The 23,021-nt window shown below is 38.4% G+C and overlaps 1 pseudogene; it reads left to right on the top strand.

Moving 5' to 3' along the window:
• The first annotated feature begins 2,909 nt into the window (after nt 1-2,909).
• On the top strand, nt 2,910-22,021 carry LOC131527226 (sphingosine-1-phosphate phosphatase 1-like; annotated as a pseudogene).
• Nucleotides 22,022-23,021: the final 1,000 nt, after the last annotated feature.

Below are 23,021 nucleotides of genomic sequence, written 5' to 3'. Positions count from 1 at the left end.
GTTAGTGGCACCGAAATGGCCCAATCAGCCGTGGTTTCCAGAACTGGTGGAGATGCTGGTAGCCCCCCCCATGGATTATCCCACTGAAGAGAGACCTCTCTCAAGTACAAGGAACGATTTGGCACCCAAATCCAAAGTCATGGAGCCTTCATGTCTGGCCGCTCGACGGAACTTGCCAGTAACAGACGCACTTCCTCAGCGGGTGTTGAACACTATCTCTGAGGCTAGGGCTCCTTCCACGAGACGTCTTTACGCACATAAATGGAGAGTTTTTTCAAGTTGGTGCGTATCGCGGGGCGAAGACCCAATCAGCTGTCCAATACCAATAATCCTTGCCTTCCTTCAAGAACGATTTGATAGTGGTCGTATGCCATCCACATTGAAAGTGTATGTGGCCGCTATAACAGCCTTTCACGCGCACGTCGAAAATCGCCCGATCGGCAGAAATGACCTGATCATACGATTTTTAAAAGGAGCAAGAAGGCTGAACCCTCCTCGCCCTTCTACTCTACCCACTTGGGACTTGGCGCTTGTGCTTGACGCTCTCACGGGACCCCCGTTCGAGCCCATACAATCAGCGAGCTTGCGAGCGCTCTCTCTCAAGACAGCGCTCCTGCTCGCGCTGGTCTCTGTTAAGCGAGTTGGAGACCTGCAGGCACTTTCAACTGACGACTCATGTATTGAATTCGGACCAGGTGATTGCAGACTCACCTTGAAGCCTAGAAAAGGTTATGTGCCTAAAGTGCTTTCGACTCCATTTAAAGCGCAGGTCATAACACTATCTGCTTTCCGCCCCGAAACACCGGCCGGGACGGAGCCGCTTAATACACTCCTGCTGTGCCCTGTACGCGCGGTGCGTATTTATATCGAGCGCTCTAGACAGTTCAGACTCTCGGAGCAGCTATTTGTATGTTTTGGTGGACGTACAAAAGGATTGCCTGTGTCCAAGCAAAGGCTGTCACACTGGATCGTCGACGCAATTGCTTTGTCTTACAGCTCTAAGGGCGTGGAATGTCCTATAGGGGTTCGGGCCCACTCAACCCGTGGACTCGCGGCCTCATGGGCCTGGGCAAATGGCATGTCTATTCAGGACATTTGCATGGCGGCAGGCTGGTCGTCACCCAGCACTTTCGCTAGGTTTTATAACCTAGATGTGTCGTCGCTTGCCTCGCATGTGCTGTCAGTGCACGCACCTACTCAACCTCAGCTATGATCTGAGATGTGTATCAGAGTGGTTTCGACAAGGTCGTATACACCCTGTATTAATGCACCACCAATTCAATGCTGTCCCCGTCAGTTATCACAGTGTTATGGTATAGTTCACCACGTCTTTTAGGACTTGGTCACCATCATACCGATACGGCAGTACATCATAACATGATTTCATTAAAATTAAACAATTACAATTAATCTATATGTGAAAGCGCCGAAGCCGCCGCCATTTCACTTTCTCTGTTTCACCGGAGTTAACTCCGCCCCTGGTGTGACGCGGCATCGTCTTGCTACCGTGCCCCCCCTGACTTTTACATGGTTTCGACTAGGTCCTGTAGACCTGAGCTGTGTTTACGAAGAGCGCCAATATCATTGCCGCTCTCATTACGACTCTGGATGTGAAACTTGACATACTTGTCGAACCAGGCTCCATCGCTGTGACACGGTGGGATTTTATACGTTCCCATAGCAATGTAGAGTGACCGAATTGAAGGGGAACGCTCTCGGTTACTAACGTAAGCTCGGTTCCCCGAAATGAGGGAACGAGACATTGCTGTTATTGCCGTGTCACCGAGCTCAGGATCTTAGAATGCCAAGTTGCTTCAGTCAAAGATTCTGAATGGATGACGTACAAGCACTGCCTTATATAGAGTGGGATCCCGCTCATATTTCGCGCGCTTGAACGTCATTGGCCAGTTTACTGGCGTGATTCAATAAGGCTTCAGTAGTTTTCGAGGAAAAGGTATTTCCCATAGCAATGTCTCGTTCCCTCATTTCGGGGAACCGAGGTTACGTTAGTAACCGAGAGCGTTTCTGCTACTGATTCCTATGGAGAAAAATCACTTCCTGCCCTCCAGCTGTATTTCGTGCGTCATCAGAATCACGTGATTGCAAACAACCTATTTCTTCCTTCCAGTCAACTTTGCATTTAATATGCTTTGATACAGCACTCTGTGAACAGCCACCCCTTTCAGTAATGACCTTCTGTCACTTACCCTCTTTGTGGAGGGTGTCAGTGATTGTCTTCTGGACCATTACCAATTCAGCAGTCTTCCCCATTATCGTGGTTTCAAAGAACAAAAGATACCTGGAATTTATACTGTAGGGATGGTCATTTAATGAAACTCAAATGTAGTAACAGCCTATTCTAATATTTTGAGATACTGGATTTTTGACTTTCATGAGCTGTAAGCTCTAACAAAATTAAAACAATTAAAAAAAAAATGTTTTACTTTACATGTAATGAATCTAGAATATATAAAAGTTTCACTTTTTGAAATAAGTTACACAAAAAATAACTTTTTCACGATATTCTAATTTTTTGAGATGCACCTGTACTATTATACATCATATATATAGGCTACTGTTTTCTATTCCTATACTGACAACAGAGGGCAGTACCTCCACACACACACACACACATTTGCATTCATAAGTGTTCTGAACACACAATTTTATTTTCATTCACATCTTTTATTTCATCAGCTAATTCTATCTTCAAGTGGACAAAAATAATACTGTGCAATTAACTGCCTACAGAACGTACAATATATACAATATATACAGTAAACATTTTAATTATCAGTAACCTATGCATAATGCAACACTGCTGTTACATGACTTCATCATGTGCAGGTTTAATTCCATGAGTTTCTTTTTATATGAATGTTTTTGTATCAATATATTTTGCAGATACAGGTTTTGGGCACGTTACACGCGCGCTCACACACACAACACCTGCTAGTTCGTTAAATCACCACGCGCGCAGGTGCACAGGCAATTACCATTCAAAGTGCTATAGAGGACCGTCAACAGAAAAGATAGAGGCCTTGAGGTGATGTCGCGGAGTAAGTTACTGTAAATATGATTTTAGATGTGGTTGCTTGACATCAGTGCTGGGTTCTCACGTGACTGTATCGTCGGATAGAGAAGCTGTATGAACATTACTGGGCTCCGTTCAAAAGCGACTGTGAGGAGCTTCTGGGCCGCTTCCAGCAAACCGAGTCGGTTCGGTTTGAGGAGTTTTCTGCTATCTGGAGGGAGATGGACTTCTCTTGCGTGTTTTTGTAAGTCACACTTTTACAGTGTTGCACTACTACATTTATAGTAGTTGGGGGAATTAAAAAGATTTTATTGCTTATAAATACCAGCTTATCAGACGTACAATTGTATATTTGAATTAGTCACTTCGCGTTAGATTCCTCAGTAGTTATCTGTACAGGTACAATGACGGTTTTAAAATGCTTACCACACTTAATAGTTTACCCCAAAATGAAAATAGTCATTTACTCATCCTAATCTTGTTACAAAAGCTTATAATGCTGTTGTTGTTCTCGGTTTTATAATTATTTTTCCCCAAGGAGAAATTAGCATAATGACTTTTTATAAACCCAGACTGTCATTTAATCGCTTTGTCAGAGGAACAGGGATGGTTCCCCCAAAAATAAAGATTTTGTCATCATTTAACCCTTAGATCGCTTCAAACCTGTTTGACTGTCTTTCTCCTGAAAAACACAAATAAAGCAATTTAGAAACACATTGGTATGTTGATTACCACTGACTTCCATTTCACAGACAGAAAATAAAACACAGGTATTTCTCAAAATATCTTTTATGTTCCACAGAGGAAGGAAAGGCATACATGTTTGGAATGATATGAGGGCGAGTAAATGATGATGGAATTTTCAGCTTTGACTGAGCTATAGTCAGTATGCTGAACTGTAAAACTAGATCAGGCTGATTCTGTCTGCAGTACTGAAGTTTAGTTACTCTTACTGATTTGACATAAGTGAAGTCACTTGTCAATGGAATATTTTAGGGAGCTTTTTCCATTTTTGGAGTTTGAAAGTCACAGTTCCCATCCACTTTTATTGTATGCAAAAGAGCAGAATTAACATTCTGCACAATACCTTTTATTTCTGAAGGAGAAAAATAATACAGATTTCAAACAATATGTTTTCTCATAAAGTAAACATGAAGCATGTGTTTTTGGAGCTTTAGTGTAAATTACGGTTTTATATGAGTCTTGTATTTCAATTGCTCTCATCTCTTTTTCCCAACAGTGGAACTCAGTCTGACCATGAGAAGAGATCCTTCACGCAGCTTACATTCACCATAGCCTACAGTTACCTTCTGCCCCCATACAGTTTTCAAATCCGGGTGGGAGGCCTGTATATGATCTACGCCTTTACAATACACAACTTATTTGGCCTAAGGAAAAGGTGATCTGTTTCTGTGTTCTCGCTCTCTTTTCAATCAAGAGCAATGATTCAGCTTTTCCCGCAAATTGTTCCTAAATATGACAAACATAAAGTTGAGTGTATGTCCGATTTACTCAGATCAGGATTGCTCTGAAGGACTGGTACAATGTGCAGAAGCTTTTCACGGATGCAAAAAGTTGCCAGCATTTGGATGTTGTTTACATCTTTAAAAGGCTTTTATCATCTAAGGCCTTTTGTTTCACCGCCATGCCCAAAAAGGTCAGCAGATTCTACCTCTACTATCGTGTTTTGAGGTGAAGGGCTGTATCTTCCAAAAGCATCTAAAAGGCTCCTAATGTGACTGACTTGCAGCTGACATTTGAAGCGAGTGAACGCTTTCAGCATAATGTGAATGAAGAGTTTCGGGACCGCAAGAACAGAGTGACCAAACTCGCTTCCATTGAAATGCTAGAAGTGAGTATAGTGAAATGTTTTTATTGTAAAATGTATTACCTATTTTACACAGTCCTCACTGCATAATCTGTCTTGAAATATTGATAATTTGAAATTAATGGATGGTGTTTTTTTTTTTTTTTAAATGCAGGAGATTGCAAATGTGCATGGTCATTATGAGAGGCTAAAGAAATCGTCAGTGCCACCATCATCTGGAGTGACGCTGCTTAACCTGACATATTTATTTCAGAAATGTGCTTTTGAGTACCAACAGTGGCAGGACAAAATTGCAGTAAGTTGATGAACTGTAGTATTATGCATTGATTTTTTTTTTTTTTTAAGCTCTTTTCAGTTTGTATGACTTTGTCTTACTAGTGTGCATTATTCATAATTACATTTGTACACAGGCTGAAAAGGATAACAAGTCAAAGAAGGAAACCACTCAGAAATCTGAGGTGTGTTAAACCCCACCAGAAACTTTCCACAGTAAAATATGGAACCTTGTTTCCTTGAACCTTGTTAATAAAAATTGCAACTTTTTCCCTCTCAGTTCTGAATTTGTATCTTGCAATTTGGCCTTTTTTCCCCACAGAACTGTGAGAAACTCAGAATTCTGATTCCCACCCCCCCTCAAAATTCTAAGTTAACATCTCACAGGTGTTTGTTTTTTTGTTTTTTTTATAGTACAGAATAATAAAGGTAACTACGACTTTGTTACAATTCAGACTTTTTTTCCCCCACCTGAAACAAGCTTTCATAGTAAAGCAATTTCATATGGTTATTAAAGTTGTAGCGTCTGAATTTAATAAAGACTACTGGCGTTGTTTCCGCAGTCCTCCAGTAGAGCTGACATGCTTGCTGCCATCAAGTCCAAATCATTTGGTCATGTATCAAAGGTTTGAAATTTTCTTGCAAGAAATGCTGCTATGCTTGTTGCTTAAGTTCTGTAAACATGGTTTACATAGTGGGTTTAGTATTTATTGAGAATAGTACTCAAAGCAATTGCTCTGTTTAAGATCATTTTTAGGATACAGATATGTTTATCATCTGCATACATTTATACCCATGTACAGTTACCTCTTAAAAAAAATAAATAATAAAAAATAAAACTCATGCCAAAAATGGTTTGTTTTTCCCTTCACATGGCTTTGGGACATGGTGTAAAGGGAACGAAATCTAGGCGCCACAGACGGGTTGAGATGGTCACATCAGGCTCTGGGACAGATCAAGCCCTCTTTAGTCAGAAAAAGAGACCCCCATCCCTCAGGACCAGAACCTGGCAAAACTTTGGCAAACCAAGTCAGAATTGGCTAAACCCGTTTTTTTTTTTTAGACATAAAACAATTTTTGAGAACATATGGGTCAAAAGTTGGTGCTGGTGTGATATTTTGTATTCACTTTTGTCTTAAGGCGAGCCAGAACAAACACAGGAATGGCTTCTGAGTGTGATGGAGGAAGACAAGACTGCCTGTAAGTGTATAATCCCATTAATAAAAAAAATAAATGCAAAATAAAAAATAATATATATATATATATTTTTTTTTTACTTTCAGTGAAACGTAAAGACGTTAGAAGATTCAAGTGGTGAAATAATTATATAGCTCTGAACAGAGTCATTCATTTGTGTCAGTTGACACTGTGTTATGTAATCCACAGTGCTTTATTTAATATGAACACTTGAATGTGAAAGCATTGGTTATGTTTTGGTTTGGACAAAAATAAATAATAAAATGAGATCCTACCATCCTGCTGTTGGGTTTCTACTTTGATTCTGCTTTGCTCATGCGGTTACATTTTTCATATAGGGAAAGCACCAAATTTAGGATAAGGGTGTTTGTTTTCAGAAAGCATTAGTGATGTTACATTGCTTTGGCCAAATCATTAAAACTTTTATTTTTCATTATTATTTTTTTAATAAATTGATAAATGCCACTAGAAAATGAAAAGCCATGCAAAGTCTCCCTCTAGTGGAGACATGTTTACAATGTCACTGAGGTTTTTTTTTTTAAAGCACCGACTCTTTTCCACAATAGCTACAAGTATGACATAACCTATGATAGCCCCACAGTGTAAATGAAATCCTGTAGTAAGGAGAACCCCTTTCCTCCGACTACAAAGGTCCCTCTGTGTGCTCCACATTGTCATAGCACTGTTGTAATCACCATGAGAAAGCCCTCATTCCAGTCTTGATATAGTGTTTCTTTTTGTGGGCTTTGTCAAGTCTGTCTAAAACCCATGAGATTCAGTTGTACCAGTGTCATCCTGTCCTCGACATAGAAAAACTGTGTATACAAAAACGTTATAACTAGGCCTAAATGACACATTCTGCATATTTAATGTATTTTTAGTTGGCTATAATTTACAGAAACATAATCAGATTCTGTATTATCCCCCCCGTCCCTTTTTTTGTCTATATAATTAGGTATTTCATGAGCAGAATCGACCCGTTTAACTCATTTACTGTCCGGTTTAAGTAATTTTCCTTTTATATTGCTTTTCTGCTCATACATCAGATTCTTGCTTTAAAGTACTTGTGAAGTTTCAGTTTTATACTGCTACACAGGTTAAAAGATGGAATCTTTACGTTTTAATCTATAAAAATTTCAAAGTTGTCATGAGGCGTTTCTTGAGACAAAGGATCCCATCTACTCATGAGCCATAAAGTTGATGTCATTTTTATGTTTATGAATCGTTTTATTTTTAAATTATACAATTGCACAGGTTAACATTTAAATTTTTCGTTTACCTTTAGGTGGCGCTCGACTGCTTACTCCACTGAAAACTCAACTGGGTCGCATAAGTCTCGTGAGGGTTTGTCTTGGAGACATATTATCAAACGTATGTCTTAACTGAGTTATTTCCGAGTATTTGTGCATTTATTCGTACAAACAGAAATACTCAGCAATTCCTTTGAAATGTAAAAAAAAAAAAAAAAATTACTTTAAAATTGAAATTACAAATGACTGTGATTGGTCAAGCCTAACCAGCGCGGAGAAAAGTAACGGGTAATACGTGGAATCGACATCAACGATCTGCTTCAGAAGCGTCCTGTATGATCATTTACGCTTGAAAATGAAATAAAAACGGTAATAGCCATTGAATTTACTATGCACAGTGAATAACTGAGGACGACTTATATTTCGAAGTTATCATTCTTGATAAAGCGCTAAGCGCCGCCTATTTTCTGATCCTCCCGTTTCATGCTAGTTACTGTATTTCATTAGTGAATATTAAAAAAAGTCCCCTGCAGACCGTAACTGAGAAAGACGGGGACCTACTGTGGGTCACTGCCAGTGCGCGTCCCCGCCTTCAGCTACGTACGTACATACCTCATCTGTCGCCCTCCCTGCTTAATAACGGAAGGGTACTTCCTAGCTCCCAGTCAAATAGCCACTCTATTTTACCACTGTCTCCTGTGCTTTGAAGACTCGAGGATTGTATAGCTATGCGCCGTACAATATAACCAGCCATTGTTCAGAGCAGCTTTGCACACGCTGGTGTTTACAGCCTCTCGCGAGCAGCGCGTGGGATACTGATCCAGCCCTTTCGCTTTCACCATGGCAAGCGACGCGCTCCACAGATTCTTTTGCCTTTGTCGATACCTACAGGATCCCTGCCATGTCGCCAGATTCCAGCGGTTCTGCGGCGTCCGCGGGACGTTTCCTAAAAAACCGGCCGAGGCTGGCGAGACGCTTGGGGTCAACGGTGCTTGCGTGGAGCAATGCGCGGCTGGTGGAGACTCAGCACACGGACTTCCGGGCCAAAGGCTGAGAAAAAGTTTAAATACTGTTGAACAGGACGAATCTAACGCTAACGGACCCTCGGGACAAGACGCGGAGAGGGACTCCAAAGGCACAGTGAAGCCGTTACGCAGGAACTCATTGACCGGTGATGTTGGCCAGGAGTTCATCATCGAGAACAGGCTTCTCTTCTGTCTCTTCACCGTCGGTACCGAGCTCGGCAACGAGATGTTCTTCATCGTGTTCTTCCCCTTCGTGATGTGGAACATCGACCCCTATGTGAGCCGGCAGCTGATCGTGGTGTGGGCCTGGGTGCTGTTCCTCGGACAGTCCACGAAAGATGTGGTCCGCTGGACCCGTCCCGCCTCTCCTCCTGTGGTCAAAGTGGAGGTTTTCTACAACACGGAGTACAGCATGCCCTCCACACACGCCATGACCGGCACCGCGCTGCCCTTCTGTCTGTTCCTGCTCACATGCAGCCGGTGGCAGGTATGATGCACTCTTCAGCTGCTTCACACACAAAACCAATCGATAATCGTACCCACGTGAGGCAAGTTAACAGTATTCCTTTGGTCTATTCTTGGCAATCAGTCTTGAACTAACAAGCAATTATTTTTAAATTAGAAGCTATGCAATTAGCACTTATTCCTAGAGTGATTTAGTATCTTTTCAATTAGCCAGCAGCACTTAAGTCATTAAATACTAGTACTTATTCCTTAACTATTAGCATTAAATTACATGACCTAAAATGTACATTTGTTGCAGTGTTTATTAATCTTTGTTAAATTTGTTGAAAATTGTTGTTTAATAAGAATATGACTGTTTATTGGGTAACAGTTTATTTTAAAGTGTCCTTGTTGCAGTGCAATTATACATTTAAGTACTGAGTAATATTAATTAACTACACGTACTTACTATATGATTAGGATTAGGGCTACTTGCATGTAATTATGTATAATTTATTGTCATTATTATGAGTACATGTAACAAGGACACCTTAAAATAAAGTGTTATCATTTATGTTAGCCCTGGTTCCTTAAGTTATATCAACAAAATACAACTACTAATAATGTATTAATAAAGAAATTATTCCATTGTTTTTCATGCCAACTAATGCAGTTAACAAATGGAACCTTATTGTAAAATGTTACCAAATTTGGCTATTTAATTTTGTGGATCTGTAGATATGAACTAGCTGTATTCCAGGTGCTATTACCTATTCCTGTTCTAGTAATTTTACATTTAGGTACTAGTACTTATTTCGAGTTACTAGTAACTATTCCAATAATTACCAAGATCAATTCCAGTTTTTCCAGTGGCAACTGAATATACACTTTATTAGAAACTAGTATATAGTTAAATTCAAATGTAATATTTGTAAGCAAACTATGATTTAATTTAATTTTGAGGTAGCCATTCTTTTTTTTTTTTTTTTTTTTTAAGATTTTTTTGCTGTTTTTTTTTTTTTCCTTTTATTGTTATAGGACAGTGTAGATGGGACAGGAAGCGAAATGGGAGAGAGAGAGAGGGGGACAGGATCAGGAAAGGTCCTTGAGCCAGGATTCAAACTCGGGAAGCCTGTAGTGCAACGGCACTTCATGTTGGCGCTCTACCCACAAGACCATTGAAATAGCCATTCTGACTAGTCTTTGCGTATGACATGTAAAAAGTAATTGTATGTAACAACCTGCTATTAGTAGGATTTTGGATATAGGGCAGGTGTGTTGAAATACAGCAAAAATTGTAATACATGATACCTGAACCACAGATTCCCATATTGCAATTTGCAATGATGCAGTCCCAGCAAACATGCAATTTGTTACCAGTAACAATGGAATAATTACTTGTCACTATTGGGACAAGTAGTAGCAAAAGAAGCAGTGCCAGTAACTAACTGAATGGTTAGTGGAAACGGCTACTGGATGCTTTCAATTTTGCAGTACTAATAATAAAATAAGTGCTAGGATTGTAGAAAAAGATACAAGTTAGGTTTAACATGTTAAGCTGTGCTGTATTAGGTGTGCTGTATTCATTCTGAACATCTGTCCTCATTATCAAAACAACCTACCTTTTAGCATTTCGGTTATTATGCATAAGCAAGCTAGCTAATAATATCCAAATGCCCAGCCTTTGAAGATTTCTTTGTTTACCTAGATGTATCATTTATCTAAAGCAAATTCCTTTACAAAGTGTTAATAAATAATGAAAGAAATCCTCCAAAATGCACTGATGGTTAACTAATTATGTTGTGTGTTAATTAGTTAAGTTGTGAGCCTCTCAGTTTCAGTACAGGCGGTTTGGATAAGGATGTGTTCTGGCATCATGCTTCACCTGCTCATAGCATCAGAGATGTGTAATGATCTCATTCCAAAAGATTTCCTGCTTTCATTGATTGTTGTTGTTTTATTAGTTTATCTTTGTCTTAATGTCCTAATGAAGAAAGTTCTGTTGCCATTTGTTTTCAAAGAAACAACAGAATACTTTACCTGAGTCAAGATGTCATTGACAGCATTAACTACCCTTAACATTTAACAGGCAAGAGGTAAAGGTAAAGGTTTTGTATTCTCCATATACATACACATACAGTATATGTTAGTTCATTTAGCTATTTAATTATGAAGCATGGTCTACTTGTATGCGTCGTCATTTAATCAAGCATAATAGTTGAGGCTTATTCCTAATGCTTTGTTCTCAAAACTAGGACTTGCAGCTTCAAAAAGTACTGAAATAAGCTGTTTCTCTTGAGGGGAAGTGATATGTTTTTAGTTTCTACTAATTCACTTCATTTGCCAACGCTGTGTGAAGTTCATCAAGTTCAATGTTGACATGCTAGAATGATTGCCCTTCCTTTAAAAGGGCATTATTCCAGTGGTGCTCAAATATTGATTTTCAGATCTCAAAAGTCATCTGTCCTTAATCTGTTGCATCCATTGGAAAATAGTTTTACTTTTCCATATTATTGTAGAATTAACTCATCTGGAAATCAAGGTTCCCAGTAAATGCATTTCCAGACAGGACATTAATCTCAATTGTTTTTTTGCAAAATATTCAGGTTTTGTTACTTAAATAAAGGTTTATGCAGTGCACTGTATAAATATGGATCTCTCTGCTGGGTTATCATATGCTTGTTAGTGTCAAAGAAATCATTACTTTTAACAACAATAGTCAGAATAAGTTGTGCTATTGCTTATGATAACTCTTTTTGATACACCTATTATATACAACAGGGATCTGATCTAGTTCTGTAGAAAGCTTTTCTTAATCTTCTGCTTTTGACAGATTCTCATTAAAAACCGTCAGGGAAAAAAAATGAATAAGAAGTCTGTTCTTTTTTCCCCCAGCAGTTTTTCCTGAAGTCAGCACAAACTGACTGATAATACTGTGTACCTGCTGAAGACTGACAGTCTTATCCAGCTGTTTGTACAGAAAACGGAACTCAGTCCCTATAGTTTATTTTCTTGCTTTCATATCCTCTTAAATTTAGCAGGAAACTAGAAACAATAGCCTCAAACATGTTTCCTCTTCTTTCGCCATTGCTCTGGCCTCTTGATTTTCTGCAGATGATTTATTCAAACAAGCCTACAGATTGGAGAATGAAGAACTAGCAGCTTTGTATTCACGTATGGGAATCTGAAAATTTGCATTAATGCTTTATTTTGGAAGTCAGCTCAAAGTTTTAACTTGCACACAGAGTAGTCAATGTTGATGGGATTGTGGGAGGTACTGGTATATTGCCCAGACTACTGAAGTGAATAAATGCATGAGCGCAGAAGGAAAGTTCAGCTGAATGCCAAAATCGTATAGATCTGTTGTCTGAATAGTGAGAAATCCAGAGGCATTTCTGCAGATCAGCAGCTACTTCGATCCACGTCTGTTGCAACTGCACTTGGTCTGCCTCTGAAGTATTAAGAGTATGTTCAGGAATTCATCAAACATATGAACTTACATTAACAGTGTGCTTGGTGGTCTCAATCCTTGATGGACTTGTAAGGCACTCTGTCCTGATTCTGTTGCTTAATTTGTGGTTGATCATTATGTGTATTGTAAGTTATATTGTATGGTTTTTAGTCCTGCTGTAAGCAGTTGGTTCAGGCTTCTCTTTAGTATGAAAAACACTACATTCTTGGGTGCCTCTTGATATTGGATTATGATATACATACACTACCATTCAAAAGTTTTGGGTCAGTAAGATTTTGGAATTTCTCTTATGCTCACCAAGGCTGCATTTATTTGTTTAAAAACATTAGAAACAGTAATATAGTCAAATATTACAAACCCGATTCCAAAAAAGTTGGGACACTGTACAAATTGTGAATAAAAAAGGAATGCAATAATTTACAAATCTCATAAACTTATATTTTATTCACAATAGAATATAGATAACATATCAAATGTTGAAAGTGAGACATTGTCACAAATGTCATGCCAAATATTGGTTCATTTTGGATTTCATGAGAGCTACACATTCCAAAAAAGTTGGGACAGGTAGCAATAAGAGGCCGGAAAAGTTAAATGTACATATAAGGGAGGACCAATTTGCAACTTATTAGGTCAATTGGCAACATGATTGGGTATAAAAAGAGCCTATCAGAGTGGCAGTGTCTCTCAGAAGTCAAGATGGGAAGAGGATCACCAATTCCCCCAATGCTGCGGCGAAAAATAGTGGAGCAATATCAGAAAGGAGTTTCTCAGAGAAAAATTGCAAAGAGTTTGAAGTTATCATCATCTACAGTGCATAATATCATCCAAAGATTCAGAGAATCTGGAACAATCTCTGTGCGTAAGGGTCAAGGCCGGAAAACCATACTGGATGCCCGTGATCTTCGGGCTCTTAGACGGCACTGCATCACATACAGGAATGCTACTGTAATGGAAATCACAACATGGGCTCAGGAATACTTCAAGAAAACATTGTTGGTGAACACAATCCACCGTGCCATTCGCCGTTGCCGGCTAAAACTCTATAGGTCAAAAAAGAAGCCATATCTAAACATGATCCAGAAGCGCAGGCGTTTTCTCTGGGCCAAGGCTCATTTAAAATGGACTGTGGCAAAGTGGAAAACTGTTCTGTGGTCAGACGAATCAAAATTTGAAGTTCTTTTTGGAAAACTTGGACGCCATGTCATCCGGACTAAAGAGGACAAGGACAACCCAAGTTGTTATCAGCGCTCAGTTCAGAAGCCTGCATCTCTGATGGTATGGGGTTGCATGAGTGCGTGTGGCATGGGCAGCTTACACATCTGGAAAGGCACCATCAATGCTGAAAGATATATCCAAGTTCTAGAACAACATATGCTCCCATCCAGACGTCGTCTCTTTCATGGAAGACCTTGCATTTTCCAACATGACAATGCCAGACCACATACTGCATCAATTACAACATCATGGCTGCGTAGAAGGATCCGGGTACTGAAATGGCCAGCAGTCCAGATCTTTCACCCATAGAAAACATTTGGTGCATCATAAAGAGGAAGATGCGCCAAAGAAGACCTAAGACAGTTGAGCAACTAGAAGCCTGTATTAGACAAGTATGGGACAACATTCCTATTCCTAAACTTGAGCAACTTTTCTCCTCAGTCCCCAGACGTTTGCAGACTGTTATAAAAAGAGGGGATGCCACACAGTGGTAAACATGGCATTTTCCCAACTTTTTTGAGATGTGTTGATGCCATGAAATTTAAAATCAACTTATTTTTCCCTTAAAATGATACATTTTCTCAGTTTAAACATTTGATATGTCATCTATGTTGTATTCTGAATAAAATATTGAAATGTGAAACTTCCACATCATCGCATTCTGTTTTTATTCACAATTTGTACAGTGTCCCAACTTTTTTTGGAATCGGGTTTGTACTACAATTTAAATGGACTGTTTCTCTATTTTAAAATGTTATTCATTTAGCGGATGTCTAAGCTGAATTTTCAGCTTCATTACTCTAGCCTTCAGTGACGCATGATCCTTCAGAAATTATTCTAATATACTGATTTTCTGCTCAAGAGATTCAACAATCTGTGCTGCGTAATATTTTCTCTTTCATCTTTGCTGAATTAAAGTATTTATGTCTTTAAAAAAACTTATTGACCCACAGGTTTTAAACAGTAGTGTACATTGTTTGAAATTTGAATTAGAACATTTATTTTTATTTTATTTCTAAAATAATATTTTGGGTTTTGGAGTCTGTAAAAATGAAAATCGTGTTTTAACTAGTGTTAATTTAGTGTCATTTTAATTATTTAATTTATTTCATTGTATTTCAGTTATCTTAGTACATCAGGTTAAACAAAGAGAAAATTAGCTATTTTTGTATGTGTGTGTGTGTGTGATATATATGCATGTATGTGTGTTATTTAAGTTAAGTTTTTATTTCATCAAAAGTTTTTTTCTTTTTCTTTTTTTTTTTAAATTTGGTGTTGTTTTAGTTCATAACCCTGTTTTTTTTTTTTTTTACTGATTTTAAGAATTGACTTTACTGCCTATTTAACTGCAGTTCCTCACAGGTCTTTCCTCTCTGTGTTCAACAGTACCCGTTCATGTTTGGACTGAGCATCGCTCTGTTCTGGAGTGTCCTTGTGTGCATCAGCAGGATTTATATGGGCATGCACTCTGTCCTGGTGAGTAACGTTTTCATCACATTTAATCATACTTTCTTATTGCCTTAAACCAGTGGATCATAAAATAGGTTTTGGGACAACATGAGGTGAGTAAATGAAAGTTTTCATTTTTGGATGAATGAACCCTTTAATAAGCATGACCATTTCAGTCCGTTGCACTAGTTGCTGTATAATGGTTATTCAGAGCATATTAATATGTTTTATGCAGTTCAGGCACCTTCAGTTTTCCACAGCTTTCAAAGTTGAGGAACTTTTCTGCAGCTTCGTGATTAAGGTTTTGGGAGCAGTTCAAGAAGAAGCCTAATATATGCTGCTTTAGTCTTTTGCAACCCTCTCCTGTCAGTAACGAAACAAATCAGTGAGTCATCACGGCTGACTCAGTATCCTCTGATCTTCTAACACTTCACACACTGTTTTGCTTTTCCTCACAGAAGATCTCTGATTGGATAATTGCTTCCCCTGGGCTTGCATGAGCCAGTGGTGATTATTTACATTTTTATGCGTTGAGCAGACAGAGGCCGATAGACAGTTTGAAACGCAAGCTTTGCATTAGTCATCAAGATTGACATGTTGTGTGTTAGTCATCAGTGCTGAAGGTTGCACATGTAGTAACAATTACCATTGACTTCTTACTCCTGTTATTTTTTTGCAGAGGCTGTGTGTCTTTATCTGTTTAAATGCTGTTGGTGGGAGCGTACAGATTTAGAAAGCAGATGCTGGTTGCCTAGGTGATGGGAACCTTGTTATTTTAATACTGTGCTCTCGATGAAGGTGGCTGAATCATCTTTGTGGAAATCTGCACACCCAATGATTTAGAAAGTCTAGATCGTGCTCTGTGTGAAGCCTGTGGACCAGGGCTCAGCATTGTATGGTCACTTTTCCTATCGGGCCAGTCCGCTGTCGCCACTATATCTTATGTGGTTCATTGACCACATGCAAAAAACTTTTTTTTTAATGGATGTTATTGCAAATTGTGCTTATGTAAGTATGCAAAGGTAAAGTCATCCAGCTAACTAAAATGAATGAGAATTTGTCAAAATTGAGAGAGTAACTTAAAACAGCAGTTACATTATCAACAATTATCAACCATTGTTTTTCAATAAAAAACAAAAAACATTGAATTAATGTATTAGCAATTAGTCACACATATAAAGCTTTTTTTTATATTTATTGTTGGTTGTACTCATGCAGAGGGACGTCTTTGGTTGTTGCATTATATCTCACTTTTTTTCAGCATCTTGTTTTCATGTCTTTCCAAACCAATTATACTTTTGTTTTTCTTCAAAATACAAATTAAGATATTTTTAATGAAACCTGAGAGATTTCTGTCCTTCTATTGAAAGTCTGTGCAACCAGAACTTTGAAAGTTCAAAAGGTTCATAGAGCTCATTAAATATGATAAGCTCATCTGTACTTGTTGCACAAGAACAAAACTCAAAAGTTATTGTGGAAGCTCAAAAAATATGTTTGCCTGATACGTGAGAACCGGTGAGGTTTATTAAACTATCCCTTTTTCATGTCTGTTTAAAATGTTTATAGGGTGAATGCAGGTGAATTTGGACACACTGGGGAAAAAATGTCCCATTTATCCTGAATTAACCCTAAATAATAAAATATTTTATCATTAATATACTAAACAATTACTATGTTAGAAACATGAAATTGATAGTCCAAAAATGTGCTAAAAATATTACTTATTTGTTTGAAAATGTTGGCAAGGCATGCAAAAATCTGAACTAGTGGACCTAAAAAAAATCTAAACTAGTCGTCATAGAAATGTTACTAAAAATATTTCTTATTTGTGTGAAAATGTTTGCAAAGCAAGTAAAAATCTGAATTGGTGGATAGAAAGCCAGGATAGAAAAAAAAATATTGTTGAGCCCCTGATGGGCTGTTTGACAGCTTAGGGCTGAAGTGCCTGTGATCAGAGTGCTTTGGTAGAGAAGATTAGAAAAATATAAGTCTCAAGGAGGGCTTAGATCTTTCAAGCATCCATTCAACCCTCTAACTTAAAAAGAATGATATATAGAGTAAAGGGAAGGACTAGAGCAGGAATGCAGTGGGAATGTGTAAATGAGACACTGCTGGAATGAATCGGAGACCTTTGGCTTGCAGTACATGGAGCAGCGTGTGTGTATAAAATAGACATGGACAGGTTGAACAGGCTACATGTCTGTCAGATCTAAGAGAGAGGCTTCTTGTCTTGACTGTGTGGGTGGCTCATGATTAGGCATTTCCTTCTGCAGATTCTGCAGGCTCTTTTGACCTTTTACCCATTTTAAAGTACATAAAAGCATGAGTGTATTATATACAGACAATCAGATTGTAGTGTTCTCGTGAGGTGTCCAAAGTCAGACTCTGATCTTCTGTTAACCTTTAATGTGCCTCACGTCAGATTAGACGACAAGGGGCAAATGGATCATTTACTGAACTGCCTCATGCCTCTCCAGACGCTTGTTGTGACTGACTTTCTTCTGTGGGAAAAAAAAAAAAAAATGTGAAGAATATTATAGCCACTCTATATCATTTCCATATAATAAAACGGAGTCTGTCAAGCAAATATTAGGCAAAAGCACTCTAGACTCTAAAGGTGTCAACAAAGTGCTCCAAATATTAAATTATATTACATAATTGTTTTCTGTTTTAATGTATTTTAAAATGCAATTCATTTCTGTGATGGCTAAGCTGAGCCTCAAAAAACACTTCTTATTTTTATCAATATTGAATGAAAACAGTTCTGCTGCTTAATTGTGATGCAGAAAGCTTGGGCAGATCTCAAGATTTTCTGTAAATAATGAATGAACGATCAGTCTGTTTCTCACACAAAGCTATCATATGACTTAAGATAGCCTGGAATATAACAGATGAGTTACATACACCACTTTTATGGTACCTTTGCATTCTTTTTGAAGATTGTAAACCATTCACTTTTATTGAAAAGAGTGAGTAGAAAATTCTTCAAAAATTCACTTGTTCCATTGAAAAAAGGACAGTATTTGGGTTGGTATTGGTCATGACGGCAAATAAATAATTACATTTAAAAAATTTAAAACATTTATTACATAAAATTCTACGTAAAATGTCAAGTCTGAAGGAAGAATGATACAAAACCAGTTCCTAATGTTCATCAAGGCTGCAGTGTTAGAAAAAATGAGCTGGAGGCTCAGTTCAGTGAACATCTGCTGTCTGTGAAATCTCACATAAAATGGAGAGATGCCCTGAACATCGACTTTGTGCCATGCACAAAATAAAGCAGCTGAAGTGTGTGTAAATCCTGCATAAATGACACCTCTCTATCAGAACTACATTACATATTCCTCCAGCCTGTTCTCAGGTCTGTTTTGACACGTTATGGTAACCATGGCCTTACATTAGTGGACTCAACATTTTATTTCAGGGTGAATGTTTTTGTTAATTCAAATACACAACTGGGCCCTGTTTCCCATAATGACTCAAACACCGTTTATACAGATCACTGATGCTTGAACACCACCTTTTTTGTGCCAAGCAATACCTGTTTTCACTAACCTTCACGTATTTGCCTGGCCAGTAGTGAATAAACAGTGACAATTTAAATGGCGATTTGTCTAAAAATTGCTCACTCTCATGTCGTTCCAAACCTTTAAGACTTTGGTTAATCTTTGAAACACAAATTAGGATATTTTTATAGAAACCTGAGAGGTTTCTCTCCCTTCATTGAAAGTCCAGGTAACCAAAACTTAAAGAAACAAAAAGGTCATGAAGGTGTTATAAAACGAATCCATGTGAAACAAGAAGTTACAGGACAGAAACCTCTCAGGTTTCATTCAAAATATCTTAATTTGAAGGTCGAAGGTCTTATGGGTTTGGAATGACATGAAGGTGACTAAATGATGACAGAATTTAGACTTTTTCAATCTAATAAGTTTGTTCCTTCATCTTCACAGGAGGTGATCACAGGCTTCCTCTACAGTGTGCTCATCCTGGCGGTCCTTCACCCCATGCTGCATGACATTGACACATTCTACCTGTCCCACAGCTACGCCCCTCTGGTCGTCCTGCTTGTGCATGTTGGCTTCAGCTTGGTGGCCTTCTCGCTGGACTCATGGAGCACCTCCCGTGGCGACACGGCCCAAGCGTTGGCCACAGCTGCCGGAGCCGCGTTAGCATCCCGTCTGAACCACCAACTGGGTCTGCAGCCAGATCCTCCCGAAGAAGCTCTCCCGCTCACCCTGCCCCTGATTGACGGGGCCTTACTGACCCGCTCCATCATGCGGCTCCTGGTAGGAGTGGCCGTGCTTCTAGCCGTCAGGGCTGCCATGAAGGCGGTGGCGATCCCGCTGGCCTGCAGGATCTTTGGCGTGCCTTCAGATGACGTGCGGAAGGCTAGACAACACGCGCACATTGAACTGGCGTACCGGTTTATGGTCTACGGCACAGTGGCCTACTGCTGCGCTTTCCTGGTGCCACTTCTCTTTGGCTTCCTTGGCTTATCCTGAAGAAAATCCCTCCATTTAACCTTGTTATTATCTGGTTTTTATCCTAGCTTAACCTATACATGACCTGGACTTGTGAAGGTCCACAGTTATAGTCAAAACCAACAGACATTTGGTTGCAAACCATGATTTTGATCATTTCACCAGCTCCATTTCCATGCTAATTTATTTCACTGGTTTTGTCTACAGATTTTATCGAACTAATAAATTTGAGCAGGGTTTTTTGGCATTTGTTGCCATCGGTGAGTGCGTGTGACGTAATGATCTTCAGAGGACCTGTTCAAAGCTTCTGACTCTTGAACTGCAATGTTTATAGCCATTCTCAAAAAGGTTTCAAATGTTTCCTACATTTGTCTTCAGTAGATTTCCTTCAGCAGACTGACACCCACCCATCCTGGACCCTTGTGCTTTCTCTCGCTCAACAATACGCTGCATTGTTTCTTGCTGTACAGATTTTGGCTCAGTCTGCAGTCCTTCCCGTCTGTTTTCATCCTTCTAAAGCAAACTAACCTGAGAGAACACCCTTGTCGGACATTTGTATCCTTGTCATGGTTTTCCCTCAAGGGCTCGTTCTCATAACATTTTGTAATTCTCTGTTCTTCCTAGGGCTTGTTTCTCTTCTCGGTGGGTCCATTCCAGATCAGTGCTGTGGCCCTAATGGTTCATTCAGTGGTTCAGGAAAGACGCTCTTAAATCTGAGAGGTGTAGAAGGTTGTTCTTATCTAAAAACTGGTTGAGTTCACGCCTCACAATAAGCGGTAATGCATTGAGAGAATGAGGGGAGGGAAGTTCCTGTCAGTATAAATGCTGTATACATGAACTTCCTGTGGATGTGTTATTCTTAAACCCAAGCTAGGAAAAGGCCGCTCTGAATATGAATGCAGCATATCTTTAACATTGTCGTTGTCAATGTATTATTTATATACGTCAGATATGTTGATTACAAAATGATTACAGAGAGTAAGATTTATGCAGTGAGTGAATAGCTCAGTACTCTGAGCAAAATGGACAGTTTAGATGGATAAAGTGGATTTTTGTAATATTTCTGTTAGTGTTTCTCATTTCCTTCCAGTTCTTTTTAAAGGGACCGTTCACCCAAAAACAGTTTCAAACCTGATTTTCTTAAAAAACAAAAATGGAACCCACTGACTTTAATTATACTGTTAAAAAACGTCTTTTGTGTATGACAGATTTGGAATGACATGAGGGTGAATAATTTTTTTTTTTTTTTTTTTGAGCGAATATCACTTTTTGTAACAGTTGGCTAAATTGAGATACTAAAATTCAGAGCTGTTGAGTGCTGCAGGTATTCTGCATATCTCCATTCGACATCCATGCCGTCCCATACTGTCATTAGTTTGGAGGAGATGCACTGAAATCTTCTTTCTCCAGGAATACACTCAGTGTGACTTTATTTCATGGAATGGCTGAACTTCTTTGCTTTGTCCACTTGTCTGAATTCACTGCAGTTTTAACTATTTAAATATGATCATGGGCATGATAACATGGCTAAAGTAAATCCGACATGTATTTTCTGATTGTCAGTATTAACCTAGGTAATTGATACATAGTATGTTGTCTGTCTTTGAACTAGTACTCTATTCTTGCAGTATATTTTGTTAGTGTGTTCAATTTCACAAGGAAATGTTGTAAAACCAGTCATAAAAGACAGATCTCTGATAAACATTAATTTCTCAGAAACCCCAGTGCCTTGCATCCTTATTTTTCAGGGCAACTTTATCCTCCAACTAGGCACAAGACACCACAGCTGTCTTTCTGTAAACAGTTTCAATGGCATCTATTGTCACATCCATAATGTTTATTTGCAAAACTCATTGTTGGTTATGTAATTGAAGGCTTTTCTTTTCACTTTTTTTTCTCCCTTACATATGTGTATCTACAGATATGTTTAATGTGCTATATGTGGAATTTATACTGGGTTTCTGGTAACATATATTTTGAAGGTGCCAAATTTATCTGTGCACCAGTATAAATAAAGGAAACAGTTGTGCATATATTCAATTGTGATCAGTTGTGCATAAATGTACCATAACTGAATGATAAGCTGTTTTATTTTACAGTGCACTGAGCTGAAGTGGATATCATATCACAGACGACTGGATGGTGTTTTAGGGTTTCCTGCAAGGAAATGCATTATGAATGAAGCTTGTACACCTTACCTGTGCTGAACTTTGAGCCGTTCGTGGTCATCTAAACTCACACATGTACTGTATGTGTAATCTATGGCTCCTTGTCTGCAATGTTCTTGCCATTTTTCTGTTCTTATTATTACCGTGAATAAAAAAAAACAGTATGAATTACCACTGTATTTGTGTTCTTGTCATCTGAAATTAGTATTTCTTTTAATTAAAAAATTCCATTACAAAGCAGTCACTGGGGAGTATGAACATTTTGTATTACAGCATTATGTTTGTGAAAATTACATTTCGATTATGACCAACTAAATGCTTGGCTTGCAGTGTTTCCTCTTATCAGTGTTAAGTGTGTGTGCTCGTGTTCTCTTGATCCAGCAAGGTTCAGAGGCGCACACTCATTTCTCAATTTGTCAGCTCTTTGGACAAAGGTCTACTTTCTGCATGATGTATTGATTTTAACCCACTGTGTAAGTGCTAGAGGACCTTGCTTATTTCCTACCTCACGTATATTTCCACACTATATCTAATTATACATTACATATTTAGGCTCTGTAGGCTACTGCAGCATATTAGCTTAGTTCCCGCCGCCCACATTCACTGCAAAATAAAAAATCTCATTTAAGTGTCTAGTAGTGTGACATGTTGTGCTTGCTCTAAAACTACTTTAAATGAGTAAAATAAAATATGAATGCAGTTTTATGACCTCACAATAATTTATGGACTACATGGAACATTTATACTTTTAAAACAGTAGGCATACCTGAGCAAAAAGGTAATGGACATTTTATTAGTCATTTCCCCGGGAATAATGTTGAACTGTGTTAGTATTTTATCAAACATTATATTTTATCATCTCGTACTGAGAATGAATCTACACTGAGAATGGCAGGAACAAAGTTAAGGTACTCTATCGCCATCCTGTGGTTGTACATACAAAGTACATCGTGGAGAACAGTGGAATGGATTCTCCGTGAACTCTTCTTAAGTACTGAAAATTGAAATGTTAATGTAATTATCTTGAATTGGTGTAGTTCACTGCAAAACCAAATTAAGAATTGATCTTTATAGAACATGATCTACAAAAGTCATTAGTGATGACAATTTTGATTCAGTGACCGATTCCTTATTATAATACACTTTAGTAAGAAAATGCTAATTTACTAATTTAAAAAA

The sequence above is a fragment of the Onychostoma macrolepis genome, chromosome 20 (assembly GCF_012432095.1).
Source record: "Onychostoma macrolepis isolate SWU-2019 chromosome 20, ASM1243209v1, whole genome shotgun sequence".
Taxonomy (NCBI): domain Eukaryota; kingdom Metazoa; phylum Chordata; class Actinopteri; order Cypriniformes; family Cyprinidae; genus Onychostoma; species Onychostoma macrolepis.
This window is presented reverse-complemented; position numbering and strand designations above follow the sequence as displayed.